This window comes from Erpetoichthys calabaricus, chromosome 7, assembly GCF_900747795.2.
Source record: "Erpetoichthys calabaricus chromosome 7, fErpCal1.3, whole genome shotgun sequence".
In the NCBI taxonomy this organism is placed as follows: Eukaryota; Metazoa; Chordata; class Cladistia; order Polypteriformes; family Polypteridae; genus Erpetoichthys; species Erpetoichthys calabaricus.
The window spans coordinates 559,650-568,805 of NC_041400.2; positions in this window are offsets into that span (position 1 = coordinate 559,650).

Sequence of the window (9,156 nt, forward strand, 5' to 3'; positions counted from 1 at the left end):
GGTAATAGTTAAGTAAATTAGGCAAGACTTTGGATTTTATAGCAAGTTTTACTATTGCATAGAAGCAGCAGCTGCCACTTGAAATGTCTCATTCGCTCAGAAGGACAAATGTTTTAAAAAGCTTATCTTCTAATAAAATATCTGATGGGAGTGAAGAAGTTAAGAGGCACACATAAAGACGGCTCAGCCTTTATCAGCACATCGTGAGACAACAACACACATTAATGTACAGAGCGTGGCTTTCCTCAAAGGTCTGATCTATTGGCCATTTCTGCTATTGTAAAATAAACAGAATAAGGCAAGACCTCCAAAAACAAGCCAGGGAGCAGGCCAGAAACCTACCTGGCCTACCCAATGGAGGCAACCTTGACCTCAGCCGAGCCCCCAAGGCTTCCTGCTGGCTTCAGTTGGAGCAGGCCCAAAAATGGGCAGCTGACAAAACCACTATAATAGTCCCAGAATGAAGAGTAAGCCCCACAAGAGGAAAGAAAACTATAAACCCTCAGCGTGAACAGAAGGGGAAACAAAGAATCTTTATAAATAAAAGGATTTATAGAAGAAAGCAAAAAACACATAAATTATCAAAAGAGGGACAAATGAGTTTGTCTAAAAGGCAATCAAACACCCAATACGAAATCCTAAGAGCAGAATCCTTAAAACAAAATGAGGAACGACGAAAACCACAGAAATCCAACAACAGGAAATACGATACTCAACACACTCCACCATCGACGAATGACTCCGACTGCTGAGCCTTCTCAGCCTCTTAAATAGTAGCAAGCTGGCTCAAGGGGTGATGTCAGGGTGACCCCGCCTGTTGGAGCGCCAACCTCAAAGAAAAGAGGGAACATAAGCACATTTAAAGTGGCACTACACAATTAGCATATGGCATTTAAAGCCAAAAGAAATAACACATAGAAATAATAATTCAAAATGAACAAAAACAACAATAAAGCATAAAATACGCATAACTTCAACCTGATACATGACAACAGAGTCCGTCTTGACAGACCATCGAATAAAAAATCACCAAGCAGAAGAGAAAGAGCGTCAAATACAAACCCACTGCAGTCAATTCTTCAAACCCAAAGTCTATGAATATATGACTCACGTCTTTATCAGCATGTCAGGGAGTGGAAATGACTGCTGCATGAATTGGTGGGCTTCAGACTTGTGTGAACACCTTAACAACTCTCGCATTTGTCTTTGTCTTTTGGCATAAAGAAATGACCAGCTAGTAAGTAAGCAATGCGGGTGCCCACTGTGCTCAATTAGGAGCCAAAGTGCCACAGTGAAGCGTTCACTTGATTATATCCAAGAGGACTCAGAGTGGCAGGGTGTGTCCTGCAGGGGGCGCTCGCTCCCTGGCAATGAGTTCTTTTGTGATTGCGGCGTGTGACGTAACCAAATCTGTATAGATGATCCCCCTCCCTAGTGATACGGCAGTAAGAAATCACGTAGGAGAAAACAACTTAACTTTGTTTAATGTCGGCCTACCCTTCAGATGGTACAAAGACGCTCATAAAAATACACAAGTAGGATATGTAAATAACAGCAGGGGTGGGCCATGTCGGTCCTGGAGGGCTGCAGTGGCTGCAGGTTTTTTTTCCAACCCAGTTTCTTAGTGAGGAGTCAATTATTGGTGATGAAGCTCTTATTGCTGAAGTGACATCTTGACCCTTCATTTCAGTGGTCTCGCTTGTTAAGGTTTCCCACTCTTAACTGCTTATTTCAGTCGTAATCAGCTGCGTTTACTGTGTTTAATGGCTCCTTATTAGCAATAAGATGTAAATGGCAAAGGAGCCGGCAGTTTACCATTTAATTGGTGTGGTACGCGGTTAGGGGTCAGACCCGGCCGGGACGCCTGGAAGGACTGGGGCATGGCTTATTTATCCTCCAGGCCACGAGGGGGCAACCGCCCTGGAGTAGAAGAGGCCCACGGAAGGGGAGCAGGGAGGCTCAAGACCGCTGGGGCCTCTGGTCACCGCCAGGGGGTGCCCTGAGCCTCATGGAGCCCGGGATTTATTCACTTCCACCACACCCATGGAGGACGATGCTTCCAGGGTCACCCGGAGTGCTTACGGGTGCTCTCCTGATGCTTCCGCCACACCAGGACGTGACGTCAGGTAGAACACCTGGAGCTCATCCGGGTGAGGATAAAGGGAGCCGCCTCCCTCCTGTCAGTGAGCTGGAGTCGGGAGCAGGAGCAGGACGAAGTTCCTGGAGAGAGAGTGCAGGTGGCCCAGGGACAAAGAGAGAGAAGGCCCAGGAGAAAGGTGACTGGGGCTAGAGGCACTGTGTTGGTGTGCGGGACTGTGACTTGTGTTGTTGTGGAAGACAAAATAAAAGGCATTCTTGATAAAGATGTGGTCTCTGACTGGTGGTGTCCGGGCAAATATCACACTGGTTTCCATTCACACCTGTGTAGTTTCATACTAGTTTAATAAGACACTTAAGAGAAGAATGTGATGGACTGAAAATGATCCGTTTTAGGCTTCAACTCATTTGGATGATGTCCTTGAGAAGGAGAGAATCTACGATACAAGAAGCTAACATTGCAGACTAACAAGTCATAAAATGAAATAAAGTCTGAGATTGGTAAGGATTGGTTTCTAATTAAGGAATTTGTGTTGGAACGAAAACCTGCAGCCCTCCGGAACTGACATTGCCCACCCCGGTCTAGAGTGCCCATCCACCCCCTTGAAGTAATCCCATACTTTGAAGCCATGCTGGTTGGGTTTAGAGAGAAGTTGTGAGGAGTCAATGCCAGTCAATGTGTCACTGCGGCTTATACACTGTAAGTGCCGGGTCAGATGGACTGACATTCCGACTGGGGCTGTAAAGGATGGGGTACAAGAATGGAGACACAACACGGCCAGGGTGGTCCCCAGTTTCTGTCCCACTTGGGATGACCTGATAATGGATGGACAACGGAAAAGTGGATCTTCTGAACAATTCATCCTTTGATCGAGAGGTGGCTGGGATCTGCTGGTTGGGGCCCAGTATGGACACTTGCAGGGTTGTCTGGATATTGTGGTACGGAATGGCAACCCTGACTGGAAAGTGTCGGAAGAGAAGGAGGAACTTTATTAATGACTGGAACATTATTGGGTTGATCTTAAAAAGCTTGTGCACATGTCTCTGGGTAATAAGAGACAAACTGAGTTTGGTGGAGCTGTGTCATGTCTTCAGGGCTAAGTGGCACCCCCTTGTGGGCACAATATGTATGTAGATAGTAACAAGTCCACTAAGACCCCCAGGTCTGTCTCATTATGGGTATTTTCACTTTTCAGGACTCCCACTGTGTATTTATATCTCAGATTTTAATCCTTTAAATTCAGTTTCATCTGCCACACATCTGCCGAAGCCCGCAATGCTGTCCGAGTCCTGCTGTACCAATTTAGCCGATTCTCCATTATCTGCCCTGCCCTTCCTCCTAGTTTAGTCTTATCTGCAGACGTAGCCATTGATTATATTCTATAGATGTATTATCACACAGGACCTGACCTGGTCCAAGCACATTGGCATCTTGGTGAAGAAGGTACAACGTCTTTTCGACCACAGACACCTCAGGGATTTTAGGCCGCCACCCAGATACCAAAGACCTTCTACATGTGCGCCATCAAGAGTAACAGGAGGCTCTACAGAGAACGGTGTGGAGGTCAGCTGAACGCGTCACCGGGTTTGCACTCCGCAGCTTCCAGGACATCTGCACCAAGTGGTGTTGGACCAGGGCAAAGACAACGATCAGAGACACCAGCCATGCCAGCCGAAGTCTCTTCGCTGTGCTGTGTTCAGAGGTGTTGAGGGAGGGCGATGGCCGACTGAAGAGCCGTTCAGAGAGGCTGAGGAGAAGCTTCTGTCCACAGTCCATCCACATCCTACATGAGGACAGTGTCGATATGTGCCATGTGTGATGTACGTTAGGCTTGCTGGCCTGCAGTTACTTGATCAGCACAAGCTCCTTTTAACACAACTAGATAACATTCACACTCTTCAGATCTTTAGGACTTTCCTGAGTGTGCAGAGATTTTTGAAAAAGTTCTACCAATTACCCCTTGGGGATCAACAAAGTAAATCAAATCAGATTAAAGGTTCACATACAGCACATATACACCACTGACCTCCTGAAGTCTTCCAGTGGCTCCACCAGAACAGCTGCTCCGCCCATATTGATGATGTCCTCAGCCCACCACAGCACGAGGCACAGGATCCTCATTTTTTTCACTCATCACCCAGAGATTGCAACCCTACATTTGCAGACCTATAAATACCTGGGAGTGCAGCTGGATGATAAATTAGACTGGACTGCCAATACTGATGCTCTGTGTAAGAAAGGACAGAGCCGGCTATACTTCCTTAGAAGGCTGGCGTCCTTCAACATCTGCAATAAGGTGCTGCAGATGTTCTATCAGACGGTTGTGGCGAGCGCCCTCTTCTACGCAGTGGTGTGCTGGGGAGGCAGCATTAAGCAGAAAGACGCCTCACGCCTGGACAAACTGGTGAGGAAGGCAGGCTCTATTGTTGGCATGGAGCTGGACAGTTTGACATCTGTGGCAGAGCGACGGGCACTCAGCAGGCTCCTATCAATTATGGAAAATCCACTGTATCCACTAAACAGTGTCATCTCTAGACAGAGGAGCAGCTTCAGCGACAGACTGCTGTCACTGTCCTGCTCCACTGACAGACTGAGAAAATCGTTCCTCCCCCAAACTATGCGATTCTACAATTCCACCTGGGGGGGTAAACGTTAACATTATATAAAGTTATTGTCTGTCTGTATACCTGCATTATTATCAATCTTTAAATTAATATTGTTTTTTGTATCAGTAAGGTGCTGCTGGAGTATGTGAATTTCCCCTTGGGATTAATAAAGTATCTACTGTATCTATCTATCTACATGAGGATGGGGACATGGAGTGGAAAGCAAATCCAAAGCTGTCCTCAATGACTAAGCTCCAGTTGTCTCACGGCATACATGTTCGCCCTACAAATTCTAAATGAATGTCATCTTTCTCAACATTTTTCCTCCTGTCAGCAGTAAGCTCTTAAGTTTTATTTATTATCTTTTGAAAAAGCACATACTCCCAGCAGCCACTTTAATTCTGAAATATGACAGAACACTCTCACGCATGCTGAATTCAGTTCAGGGAGCCCAACGGAGGACAGGCGCCAGTCCATGACAATGCCCACTTGTACACAGGCACACCACACTCACATAGGGCCAGTTCATCAGGGAGAGGGTGCAAACGTCACATGAATAATAAGTGGGCACAGAATTCAAACCTAGGAATCTGGAATTGTGAGGCAGCCGCACTAACTACTGAGCCACCGTGCCACCCTAGTTTGAATTGACAATGAGGTCCAAGCAGTAAACTCATTTGTCACTTCAAGGAATGTCCTCACACTAAGGTGGCTCTCCTTCCCCATCTACTGGTGAAAATAGGGACTGCGTTTTGGAAAATGAGCAGGGAGCTGCAATGCTGACCCCTTGGTGATCTGAGGTTCAGTCCTGGGCCCTGCATATCTGTAGGTTTTCATCCTAACCAACATCACCGTTTACCTTTAAATAATCCAATTGTTTACTTAGCTGACTTTTACTTTGTTTTCTTATTTTGCGTTCAGAAACGTGCACTGGTGTGAGATGCCCTGCTTACGGAATTAGGAATTATCACAGCTTTAAACGCTTCACTCTGTTTTGTCATTGTCTTTTTAATTTACGCTTGTCTGTGGTATTTGCTCTCTTCACTGTATCTCAACACTGACAACTACTGATCAGCAGGGCGGACACGGGTGCAAATCACACTGAAGGCTAAAAGGGCAGCGGGTACTTCAGAGTTGTCCACTTGTGTGACTCTTAGTGAATAATGTGCAGGTTATTTAAGCCATTAACAATGAACAAAACATGAAACAATACGATAAGCAGAATGACATTCCCAGAAGCTCAAGAGAACACACACACGCACACACACACACATATATATCCATCCATCCATTTTCCAACCCGCTGAATCTGAACATAGGGTCACGGGGGTCTGCTGGAGCCAATCCCAGCCAACACAGGGCACAAGGCAGGAACCAATCCCGGGCAGGGTGCCAAGCTGCCAACCCACCACAGACACACATATATATAGATATATAAACTGTTACAATAAACAAACAGCATTAACCCTCCCAAACACACATAAGGAGGTCTGGTTCTGATCATGAAGATCTGCTGCTGTCAATAACTGGCTTGTAGGTGGCACTGAGAGGGCAAGACCCGTCCAGATGCCCCACACATTCTCATTTAAAGGCAGTAACACCAGCATCACCAGTTTGTGACTTCTGGAGCAACACATGAAATGGGGAGTTGGCGTAACTAATTGCAGAGTCCACTTAAAAGAAGTAAACCTGCAGCCAGATGGGTGCCAGGAGAGAAGCTGAAAGCCCAGAGCTAAGGAGCCTCTTGACACTCACAGGGGACAGTCTTTATCACTCACCAATCATAAGGTAACTTTGTCAAAGCTGATCACTCGAGTCCAGAGTCTCTGCACTGCTGGACACAATATGAATAATTCAAGCCATCTTTATTCGATGTTGGGCTTTTCATGCCAAATGCTTAAAATCAGCAGAGATGAGCTTTGCGGTGTCCCCAAGCACATCATGTCTCAGGCATTTGTGGGCTCATGGGATGCTTTGTATGAGTGGGACAGTAAACCAAAATCAAAGAGCTTCTGCTCTGGACTCTGATCTTCTCAAACAGATCAAGAAGTGCTACGTCCACCAAGGACAAGTACAGTACAGCACAGCACTCATGTCACGCCGTATTGTGTGACTTTCAAACCATTAAACCAGCACAGGGACTTGGACAGTATGATGCAGGAGTGACATTTCTGCACTGATGGCGGACACCTGTCAAAGATTCAGGTGGCTTGGTGAATTTTTAAACCAATTGGACATGTGCTTGAAGGGGGTGATGGCCGCACTCCAAGTAACCAGTTCACCAGGTTGTTCCACTGCCTGATTGAGAAAACTAGAAAACCAAGTTGATAACAAACACCAGGTGAGCGGAGCACTGAGGGACTGCTATAACGAGGCATAATGGCGTTCATGAGATGAGCAGTCGGCGCCTGCCCAGATATGACAACTGACTGTCTACCACTTATAAGGAGGAGGCACAGAAGATACTGAGGTACCCTTTGATCGGAGGCCACACGCAGCACAATGCACATGACATGAACTTCCATTCTCACATCTGGGGCATTTGCTTCCGTTTCTATGGCATGAAAATATAAAAGATATTCCCTCAAAAGGAACTGCAGCACAAGTTTGAAATATGGAAACGAAATGAACTGGTGAAGCACAAGAATGTGACAATAACCAGAGTGTTACAAAGGGTGAGTGAATACGATTGGTCTGTATACAGCATGTTGTATACTAAAAGCAGTGTCAGTGCCCATGGTCAACGGTTCATTGTGTGCTCAAAGTTCAGGCATACATTTAATCAAAATCTGTACCAGAGGTTCAAGGAAGATTCTGCATTAAGATTAATGCGCCATTACCTTTAAGAGTACCATCTCGCCACACTACTCTAAAGTGCTTGGATACATTTCAATCGGCTGGCAGCGTGAAGGCCACGATTGGACCATTGAAAACCAAAAAAAAACAAAAAAACACCAGAAAATGTCAAAACATTGAGACAAGCTGTCGACATTCAGCACGATGCCAGTTGGTTAGCATTTATGAGGGGACAGTTCACCAAATTATTCATTGAGATTTATACGATCTAACACATAAAATACAAATAGCCACCTCTTTTACTCAATTTGCTGAATTGTTCAATAAACACCAGTATATGCTGAACTATTTGACAGCTCATTTAGAAATCCTGTATGTATTGTGAATGGCTGCACTCTTTTGAAAAATGTTATTTGAGAAAAATACGCTATTTAGGACAAGTTAAATAAAAGGCATTATTCACTTTTTTTTGACTACTTTATTCCTTACCTGGCATCATTATTCAAGTGATTAAGTGAAGCGACCTTTCAAAGTGTACATTTAGAAATCATCAGATCAGCACCCCAAGAACTGCAGCTTTACTAAAACTTACACTATGCATTTACACCTAGGAGTCTATTCTCTGTTTAGAATAATCATTATGCTTTCATTAACAATATGTTTAGTTTCATGGGACAAAAATGTTGGAAGTGAAACATAACCTGTAACTGTTTATTATTATTATTATTGTATGGCCATTCTTATAGATAGATAGATAGATAGATAGATAGATAGATAGATAGATAGATAGATAGATAGATAGATACTTTATTAATCCCAAGGGGAAATTCACATTTTAGGAAACCAACATGACACCTTAGCCATGTGCTAACCAAAAGATAGATAGATAGCGTAGTTGGCAGGATTAGATATGTTGATATATAGACAAGTATGAAAGGCACTACATGATAGATAGATACTTTACTAATCCCAAGGGGAAATTCACATGTGAATTATGTGTCAATTTATGGCACTAGTGTCACTGTAGTAGGCAGACAGAACTTGATTTGTCCCTGGGGAAATGTGGCTTTTTACATTGATACGAACACGAATAACAGTCCTCTGTGGTGTTGATTTTCTTAATTGGGTTCTCAGATTGAAAAGTTTAAGAGGAAGACAGAAAGATGGAGAGAAATCACGGAAAAGCAGCAAGCTATTTCATTGAGTACTTGGCAGCAACATGTCAGAGGAAGGGGATAACAGTGGGAAAGAAGAAGAAGAAGAAGGCAAGGGGAATGTAGCAAACCCAGTTTTGTAATCTTTGAATTGAAACAGAAACCGGGAAATAGCAGCTTGCTTGACTAAAGCAGGAGTTTATTTAAAAGCAGAATTGGTTGGACTGAACCCGAGAGCAGAGAGTCGCTAAAGTAAAGGGGACTGGGCAGAGGCGTGACCGGGGGGGGGGGTTCGGGCACTGCCCCCCCAGAGACAAGCTGTGCCCCCCCTGCGCAATGCTCTGTCTGTCCAATGAAAACTCTAGTGAAGAATAACATTTGATTTTCAAAACTGAATTGCTTTCCAATCGGCCCGTTTGAATTTGTGACATTTCCGTCAGTGTCTCCTCCACTAGACAGGCACCGTGTTGCTCACAGTTCACTTTGCCGCACATTTTTCAGC